The sequence below is a fragment of the Zootermopsis nevadensis genome, unplaced genomic scaffold, assembly GCF_977971745.1.
Source record: "Zootermopsis nevadensis isolate Lab colony 2312 unplaced genomic scaffold, Znev_1.0 Znev_ptg000021l, whole genome shotgun sequence".
NCBI lineage: Eukaryota > Metazoa > Arthropoda > Insecta > Blattodea > Termopsidae > Zootermopsis > Zootermopsis nevadensis.
Window position 1 is genome coordinate 155,109 of NW_028259153.1, and position 10,248 is coordinate 165,356.

The 10,248-nt window shown below is 39.0% G+C and overlaps 1 protein-coding gene, 1 long non-coding RNA gene and 1 pseudogene across 6 annotated transcripts in view; 1 reads left to right on the forward strand and 2 right to left on the reverse strand.

The window, feature by feature from the left end:
- The window catches only part of LOC110840614 (Suppressor of ER stress-induced death), a 69,932-nt gene that overhangs the window by 51,610 nt on the left and 8,074 nt on the right, over positions 1 to 10,248 (reverse strand). The gene's annotated exons all lie outside the window — the stretch shown is intronic.
- Positions 1,346 to 8,617, forward strand: LOC147873080 (uncharacterized). Of its 5 annotated transcripts, none has more exons than XR_015536103.1 (4): positions 1,346 to 1,608; positions 3,105 to 3,344; positions 6,553 to 6,792; positions 7,199 to 8,617. It is a non-coding gene; the product is annotated as an uncharacterized LOC147873080 (long non-coding RNA). The 5 variants fall into 5 exon arrangements; XR_015536104.1 differs by lacking the exon at positions 1,346 to 1,608 and adding an exon at positions 2,538 to 2,793; XR_015536107.1 differs by lacking the exon at positions 3,105 to 3,344 and having other exon boundaries at positions 1,361 to 1,608; positions 7,199 to 8,616.
- On the reverse strand, positions 9,553 to 9,813 carry LOC147873081 (signal recognition particle RNA; annotated as a pseudogene).

Below are 10,248 nucleotides of genomic sequence, written 5' to 3' on the forward strand. Positions count from 1 at the left end.
ATGGAATTCTCGAATATTCCAAGTCATGCCACTTAAATCCACTCACGATTATGACGATATTCAGGGAAAGGCTCCCCGCATCTTCGTAGACGAACGCTGTGTGAACCGGGCTACGAACCCAGACCAATCGCGCTACGCTCCGATGGCCGAGCTGCTACATCGACTCCGTGGATGTTTTTCGGCTTATCCGGTGCTCTTTTCACGTTGTTTTGAATCCCGATTCCAGGAAATACGTACACGGCAAGTCTCAAGAAGTCCTTAGGGTTGTACAAAGCTTTGTCATTTCTCATCGAGAAGCCAGACGGACGATGCAAATAAGATTAATCATGCCAGTGGCGCTGGTAATTTCCTCGCCTGAGCGAACGCGAGATGCAGGAAGGCTTGTTGGTGACGGCCATTAACCTGGGTAGAGATTCTTCGATAGGACGCAAACTTAGGGATCTGGCCCCGTACCTAGCCCGGAATAATATTCTGAAGAGTCTGTGTAATAAGAATTATCCGTACTGAACTTGAAAACCGAGTCATTGTCTCCACTCACGCATCTCACCAACTTTTATCGCGCTAAGAAAGGTCGAAACGCTGTGGTTACGCAAAATCCACTGCCACCAAACCCACAGAAATGGCCGGAGCTGCTCCCCAAGACTGAAAAGTGGTTTAATGGAACAGTATCTCAAGCTACGGGCCACAGGCCCAAAGAGCGAATGTGCGATCTACCACGGCCAGATCTTTGCTAAATTCTGATCTGAATCAGTGGATGAGTGCCCTCCTATCGATTTAAAATCAAGGCCAACGAAAGAAATCCGAAGAGACAAACCTAACTAAACGACTTCGTTTGGGCAAGGCATGACCTCGACACAGCTGCAGAGTTTGGAAAATCTTCTTACTATAAAAATTTGTGATTTCGTCGTCGTCAATAAATTACGTCATCAATCAACAATGTCAACAGATATTTGTTTATACACTGCATTGTTGTGTTGGTATAGAAACACAACAATGCCGAGTAAACAAATAACGCTTCACAACAAAGAAATCAAAAAATATCAAGCCAGTCGCATTATCACTGCTCCAGAAGCAGCAGACCGCAATCTTGATTATCGACTGACAGTTGGCTTAAAACATCAGAAAAGCGAAAGAAGACGTCATCAAGTATTTGAAGTACCAACTCCAACAACTTCACAAGGTAAACTGATCCTCATTCGATATATTACGATTACGAAAACTATTATGATCGATTTTAAGACGAAGATTTGCAAGGGTGGGGATGGACGTAGAAAGTTGACTGACCAAGAACAGCGACGTAAAGACGTAGAATATCAGATTAGAGAACGCGCTCCGAAAGGAGCGCCCTGCTCTAGTCTACTATAAAAATTTGTGATTTTCGTTGTCTTCAGGAAATGACGTCTTCAAACAATGTCAACAGATATTTGTTTATACTCTGCATTGTTGTGTTGGTATAGAAACACAACAATGCCGAGTAAACAAATAACGCTTCACAACAAAGAAATCAAAAAATACCAAGCCAGTCGCATTATCACTGCTCCAGAAGCAGCACATCGTCTCCGAACAGCGACAGAAAACTATTTAAGAAATGGAGAAAAGTGAGAGAAGGTAATCTGATACTGATAATAATACTCATTCAAGTCAAACTGCTTACGAAAACTGACGCCTCTGTGTTTAAATTATATTTAGGCGATAAATACAATGAAAGGAAGGGGTTAAAAGACTTGAGTAAGACACAAAAAAAACCCTCCGAAAGGGGGGGGGGGGGTTAGTTTAGTTTCTTACTCAAGATTTTAACAAATTAATATATACAAAAACCTCAGAATTTTAAATTTTAAAAAGAAATGCAAAACTTGCTTTACGTATAGATTATAGCTATACATAAAGCTTAAAAATGTTCAGCAGAGATGAAAGCATCTACGGAATAGTAAGAGTGAGTGAAGAGGTAATATTTCAATGCAGGCTTATACCTTTATATAATAACTTAGACTTTTAACTGTTGGAAGATTATTAAACAACTTGATACCTGTATAGTAGACTCCTTTTTGATATTTAGTAAGGTTAGGATTTGGCACATAGAGATCACGTTTCCATCTTGTATTTAAATTATGTACATCTGTATTTCTTTTAAATTTATCTAAGTTTTCCACCACACATGATAGACAGCAGAGTATAAATTCACTTGCAAGTGGAAGTATATTAAATTTACGAAATAATTTCCTACAAGACACCCTGCTTTTGACACCGGCCATTATTCTAATTAATTTGTTTTGCATGTAAAAAGTTGTCAGTGGAACCATGGTTCCGGATAATTTGACGTAAATACGTCACACTTCCTTTACAATCGAGTAAAGTTTGATTAAGACATTGCTTATTTAAATTGAATTAGTTACGCTTAAGATGGGTCTGTGGTAGATGAATGTAATGTAATGTAATGTAAGGTAACTATGTAGGTAACCATTGTTGTTTATTTGTTGATAAACAGATGACGTTTCCCAGGTAACATATCAATGAAGTTTGACGTTTTCCAGGTAACATATCAATGAAGTTTGACGTTTCCCAGGTAACATATCAATGAAGTTTGACGTTTCCCAGGTAACATAACAATGGTTATGTTACCTAAGAAACTAATTGCTACGTGATCTGTTTACTCGGCATTGTTGTGTTACATTACTGCCGTCAACAATCCGCTTTCGTTATTGCGGAAAGAACTGAGCTGTGAATGGGCTGTAGAATAAGTGCGTCGTAGAATAGATAATTTTGTGCTGGTAAAAACGTTTTAGAATATCACAGGTACTTATCTTATGTAAGAATTATTACATTACATTACATTATAGAGACGTATTTACGTCAGATTCTCCGGAACCGTAGTTCCTCTGTCAACATTTCATATCTTATATTTCTGAATCTGTAGTATTACAGAATCTGAAAATCGTGTACAATGAACACAGAAAAATACGACCTTGAACACATCCGTATGTGTTTTGTATTGTTCACTGAGGTGAACTCTAGAAACTGTGATGGGTGTGTTATAGCTTCATTGCTTAATTTAATTAACAGTAATATAAAAGTGATTTATATATTTTCAATTGTGTGTCTTTTAGATCCCGGTGACAGAAGGTGACGTCTTCAAACAATGGCAACAGATATTTGTTTATACTCTGCATTGTTGTGTTGGTATAGAAACACAACAATGCCGAGTAAACAAATAACGTAATAAATAAACAAATACCAAGCCAGTCGCATGATCACTGCTCTACAAGCAGCACATCGTCTCCGAACAGCGACAGAAAACTATTTAAGAAATGAAGAAAAGTGAGAGAAGACGTACTAACACCAACAAGGTAATCTGATACTGATAAGAATACTCATTCAAGTCATTCTGCTTACGAAAACTGACGCCTCTTTGTTTAAATTATATTTAGGCGATAAATACAATGAAAGGAAGGGGTTAAAAGACTTGAGTAAGACACAAAATTAACCATCCCTTTGGGGGGGGGGGGGGGTTAGTTTAGTTTTTTACTCAAGATTTTAACAAATTAATATACAAAAACCTCAGAATTTTAAATTTTAAAAAGAAATGCAAAACTTGCTTTACGTATAGATTATAGATATACATAAAGCTTAAAAAATTTCAGCAGAGATGAAAGCATCTACGGAATAGTAAGAGTGAGTGAAGAGGTAATATTTCAATGCAGGCTTGAATACCTTTATATAATAACTAAGACTTTTAACTGTTGGTGGAAGATTATTAAATAACTTGATACCTGTATGGTAGACTCCTTTTTGATATTTAGTAAGGTTAGGATTTGGCACATAGAGATCATGTTTCCATCTTGTATTTAAATTATGTACATCTGTATTTATTTTAAATTTATCTAAGTTTTCGACCACACATGATAGACAGCAGAGTATAAATTCACTTGCAAGTGGAAGTATATTAAATTTACGAAATAATTTTCTACAAGATACCCTGCTTTTGACACCGGCCATTATTCTAATTAATTTGTTTTGCATGTAAAAAGTTGTCAGTGGAACCATGGTTCCGGATAATTTGACGTAAATACGTCACACCTGTTTTACAATCGAGTAAAGTTTGATTAAGACATTGCTTATTTAACTTGAATTAGTTACGCTTAAGATGGGTCTGTGGTAGATGAATGTAATGTAATGTAATGTAAGGTAACTATGTAGGTAACCATTGTTGTTTATTTGTTGATAAAGAGATGACGTATCCCAGGTAACATATCAATGAAGTTTGACGTTTCCCAGGTAACATATCAATGAAGTTTGACGTTTCCCAGGTAACATAACAATGGTTATGTTACCTAAGAAACTAATTGCTACGTGATCTGTTTACTCGGCATTGTTGTGTTACATTACCGCCGTCAACATTCTGCTTTCGTTATTGAGGAAAGAGCTTAGCTGTGAATCGCTTGTAGAATAAGTGCGTCGTAGAATAGATAATTTTGTGCTGGTAAAAACGTTTTAGAATATCACAGGTACTTATCTTATGTAAGAAATATTACATTACATTACATTATAGAGACGTATTTACGTCAGATTCTCCGGAACCGTGGTTCATCTGTCAACATTTCATATCTTATATTTCTGAATCTGTAGTATTACAGAATCTGAAAATCGTGTACAATGAACACAGAAAAATACGACCTTGAACACATCCGTATGTGTTTTGTATTGTTCACTGAGGTGAACTCTAGAAACTGTGATGGTAAATAACTGTTGGGTGTGTTATAGCTTCATTGCTTAATTTAATTAACAGTAATATAAAAGTGATTTATATATTTTCAATTGTGTGTCTTTTATATCCCGGTGACAGAAGGTGACGTCTTCAAACAATGTCAACAGATATTTGTTTATACTCTGCATTGTTGTGTTGGTATAGAAACACAACAATGCCGAGTAAACAAATAACGTAATAAATAAACAAATACCAAGCCAGTCGCATGATCACTGCTCTACAAGCAGCACATCGTCTCCGAACAGCGACAGAAAACTATTTAAGAAATGGAGAAAAGTGAGAGAAGACGTACTAACACCAACAAGGTAATCTGATACTGATAAGAATACTCATTCGAGTCAAACTGCTTACGAAAACTGACGCCTCTGTGTTTAAATTATATTTAGGCGATAAATACAATGAAAGGAAGGGGTTAAAAGACTTGAGTAAGACACAAAATTAACCACCTCTTTGGGGGGGGGGGGGGGTTAGTTTAGTTTTTTACTCAAGATTTTAACAAATTAATATACAAAAACCTCAGAATTTTAAATTTTAAAAAGAAATGCAAAACTTGCTTTACGTATAGATTACAGATATACATAAAGCTTAAAAAATTTCAGCAGAGATGAAAGCATCTACGGAATAGTAAGAGTGAGTGAAGAGGTAATATTTCAATGCAGGCTTGAATACCTTTATAGCATAATTGTAGACTTTTAATTTGTTGGTGGAAGATTATTAAATAACTTGATACCTGTATGGTAGACTCCTTTTTGATATTTAGTAAGGTTAGGATTTGGCACATAGAGATCATGTTTCCATCTTGTATTTAAATTATGTACATCTGTATTTCTTTTAAATTTATCTAAGTTTTCCACCACACATGATAGACAGCAGAGTATAAATTCACTTGCAAGTGGAAGTATATTAAATTTACGAAATAATTTTCTACAAGATACCCTGCTTTTGACACCGGCCATTATTCTAATTAATTTGTTTTGCATGTAAAAAGTTGTCAGTGGAACCATGGTTCCGGATAATTTGACGTAAATACGTCACACCTGCTTTACAATCGAGTAAAGTTTGATTAAGACATTGCTTATTTAAATTGAATTAGTTACGCTTAAGATGGGTCTGTGGTAGATGAATGTAATGTAATGTAATGTAAGGTAACTATGTAGGTAACCATTGTTTATTTGTTGATAAACAGATGACGTTTCCCAGGTAACATATCAATGAAGTTTGACGTTTCCCAGGTAACATATCAATGAAGTTTGACGTTTCCCAGGTAATATAACAATGAAGTTATGTTATCTAAGAAACTAATTGTTACGTGATCTCTTTACTCGGCATTGTTGTGTTACATTACTGCCGTCAACAATCCGCTTTCGTTATTGCGGAAAGCGCTGAGCTGTGAATCGGCTGTAGAATAAGTGCGTCGTAGAATAGATAATTTTGTGCTGGTAAAAACGTTTTAGAATATCACAGGTACTTATCTTATGTAAGAATTATTACATTACATTACATTATAGAGACGTATTTACGTCAGATTCTCCGGAACCGTGGTTCATCTGTCAACATTTCATATCTTATATTTCTGAATCTGTAGTATTACGGAATCTGAAAATCGTGTACAATGAACACAGAAAAATACAAACCCAAATTTTAGACCTTGAACACATTCGTATGTGTTTTGTATTGTTCACTGAGGTGAACTCTAGAAACTGTGATGGGTGTGTTATAGCTTCATTGCTTAATTTAATTAACAGTAATATAAAGTGATTTATATATTTTCAATTGTGTCTGTCTTTTAGATACCGGTGACAGAAGGTGACGTCTTCAAACAATGTCAACAGATATTTGTTTATACTCTGCATTGTTGTGTTGGTATAGAAACACAACAATGCCGAGTAAACAAATAACGTAATAAATAAACAAATACGAAGCCAGTCGCATGATCACTGCTCTACAAGCAGCACATCGTCTCCGAACAGCGACAGAAAACTATTTAAGAAATGGAGAAAAGTGAGAGAAGACGTACTGACACCAACAAGGTAATCTGATACTGATAATAATACTCATTCAAGTCATACTGCGCATTCAAGGGTTAAAACACTTGGATAAGACACAAAACTAACCACCCCTTTGGGGGGGGGGGGGGGGGGGTTAGTTTAGTTTCTTACTCAATGGGGAACTTCATACTTATGATTCAATTTAACATTTTAGAGTGATTAATTCAAGGAGTATGAGATGGTTGAGACATGTACCGCACAAAATTTAACAGATTCAATTGACTTTAGGTAGGTGGATGATCTGAACACGACAATGAACCTTAAGAGTTCCATAATATAAAGCAATGATTTTGACGTAAATACGTCTACACGGAAGGGTCATTCGGCGAAAAAGTGTAACGGAGATGTGTAGGATCCGTATCCGTAACGTCGTGTTTGTTTATTTCAGTCGTAATCCAGGGCGAGCCTCAGGTACTGGGCGGGCGACAGGTGGCGGATAGTGATATGAGGGTTAGCTGCGAATAAGGGGCAGTCCCGGACCGAGGCGGCAAGACCGGAGAGCGTGGGAGTGTAGCTGGTGGCAGGCTACACCCATCAAATACCACATGAGCTCAGTGCCCCCACTGCCTTGTGGGTAGGGGAGGAATCCCCAAAGGCTAAGGGAAGGAAAACCCTGACAGAAAACCAAGGGTAGAAGGGGCTGCATAGGGATAGAGAAACCAGTCCTTCTAAGGGAAAGAACCCGGAATAAAAACTTATGGAGGACGGTGGGGGGGGTGCACATCGGACTACCAACCCAATTCTGGAAGAAGCTCACACACTGAAAGGGCCGTAGTGCTAGAGAAGAAGAGGTTGGAGCAGAAGCGCACATGTAATGAAGAAATTCGAAACTTTCATTTTGTTTGTATGTATTCTTCCTTTGTGTGTGTCTGCGTGCGCGCGCGAGCGTTTGGGTGTGTGTATGTGGCGTGGGGCGTGTGGGGCCTGGTGTCCTGTCGTGTTGTATCGTGTGGTTTGGTGTGTTGTGTGGTGTGTTCTGCAGTCGTGTCGCGTCGTGTCGTGTCGTCGTGTGCTGTCGTGTCGTGTGGTGTACTGTGGTGTGGGCCGACACCACACGACACGAGACGACGCCACACGAGACGACGCCACACGACACGACGCCACACGACACGACGCCACACGAGACGACGCCACACGAGAGGACGCCACACGAGACGACGCCACACGACACGACGCCACACGACACGACGCCACACGAGAGGACGCCACACGAGACGACGCCACACGAGACGACGCCACACGAGACGACACACCACGCGACACGTCAGCACACCACACTACACGACTGCACACCACACCACACCACACCACACCACACGACACGACAAGACACCACCCCCACACCACGCCCCAGACGCCCCACACGCCACACACACACCCAAGCGCGCGCGCACACGCACACACACACACAGAGGAGGAAGACGTACAAACCAAATGAAAGTTTCGATATTCATTACATGTGCGCTTCTGCTCCAACCTCTTCTTCTCTAGCACTACGGCCCTTTCAGTGTGTCAGCTTCTTCCAGAATTGGGTTCTTAGCCCGATGTCCAACCCCCATAGTCCTCCAGAAGTTTTTATTCCGGGTTCTTTCCCTTAGAAGGATTGGTTTCTCTTTTCCTATGCAGCCCCTTCAACCCTTGGTTTTCTGTCAGGGTTTTCCTTCCCTGTTTTAAAGAAGTAATTGTTTTGTTTGTTTGTTTGTTCCGAAATGTAAATCGATCAATCGATAAGGAATATGAATGATATTTTATTATCTTAATTATAATAAATTTTAAATAAAATTATATTGTGATCAGACGGATTAAAATAAATAATTGATATAATTGTTTTATTTCCATTGTCATAAATATTGTACAGATTTCTTCCAATTTTGGGCTGTGGTCTCCAGAAACCAAGTTTTATTGCTGGAGAGTGGCCATGTTTGAAGAATATTCAGATTTCATATTTGTTAGAATGTGGAACAGGAAATCTACCTTTTAGTTTTTAGTTTTCATTTTTATGTTTGATTAGTGGAGTTAGGCTTTGAAATTTTCTATTATGATATATATTTAAAAAATGCTTTTTCATAGGTTAAAAAGCATACATACAGATTATGTGAATTTAAAGTTAAATTTGATAAATTATGCATGGAAATAGTTAAATAAATGGAATGATTGTTAATTTATAAATAATGATAGTTCATCATATAAATTGGAGTATTAAAACATCAGTAGGTCTCACAAGTTCTCTGCAGAATATATTTGTTTTAATTTGGAATGAACATTCTTCTCCATAATTGCAAAATCTGTGAGGTGGCAATTCAGCCCTACTGGCTCTCGTGACTGGACCAAATTATCCCAGGCCGGGAGGTGGTACGGTTGTGGGATGGTAATAGCGGTTAAGCCAAAAAAACTTAATAAATGAACCCCCGATTAAACAACAAGGGATATTTAATAAAAATATATATAAATTCAAAAGGAGAACAAACTCCCAAGGCTCAGGCTCCGGTAGGGGGTTACAACCCAAAAAATATCAGACCTATCTGTCTCCAAGCTGAGTCGTTCTCTGCCCGGCGGACACACACACACACAGACTGTCTGCCCTGCTGTCTCATCTGGGTCTCGAAGCCGCCGACTCCAAAGAACTTCGAGAGAGCAGATAGGCTACTCGAGCCATGAGACATGGCTCATCCTCCCCCCCCCCCTCCAAAAAATGCTCCTTGGGCCGGGGTTGTCGTAGTACAGGTGCCGGTAGCTCCGATCACAGGTGACTTCCGGTCTGCTCTAAAGCAGCTCCCAGTCTTCATGCGCGATCCCATTACAGCATCATACGGGTGAGTTTCCTCTCTGGCCCGATCCACCCCTCCTTAAACAACCTGGCCACCCCGGGCTCCCCCCAGGGTGTCCATATTGATACCGAGCTTAGCTGTGGGACACAGAACACCAGAACTCCCAACCTCAAGTCATTTCTCAACACTTAGCCTCTAAGTAGTTGGATTACAGGAGTTCGTCACCACTCCCAGCACGTCGGAGCCCCAGCCCTGGCTTTCAGCTTCGTTGTGGGCACCGAAAGTGCATACGCAGAGTCACGACCGAGTAGACACCCCCCCCCCCCCCACCAAAAAAAAAAAAAAAATGAAAGTGATAGTGGAACCACGGTTCCGGAGAATTTGACGTAAATACGTCTTTACGGAAAGGAAGTTTATATATTGGCTTTATTCTAAATATTCCCTTCATACATGCTGTACAATTGAGATAAGTTTGATTAAGACTTTGCTTATTTAACCTGAATTAGTTACGCTTAAGATGGGTCTGTGGTAGCTGAAATATCTTTTTTTTATTTTTACTATAAAAATTTGTGATTTCGTCGTCATCAATCAACAATGTCAACAGATATTTGTTTATACTCTGCATTGTTGTGTTGGTATAGAAACACAACAATGCCGAGTAAACAAATAA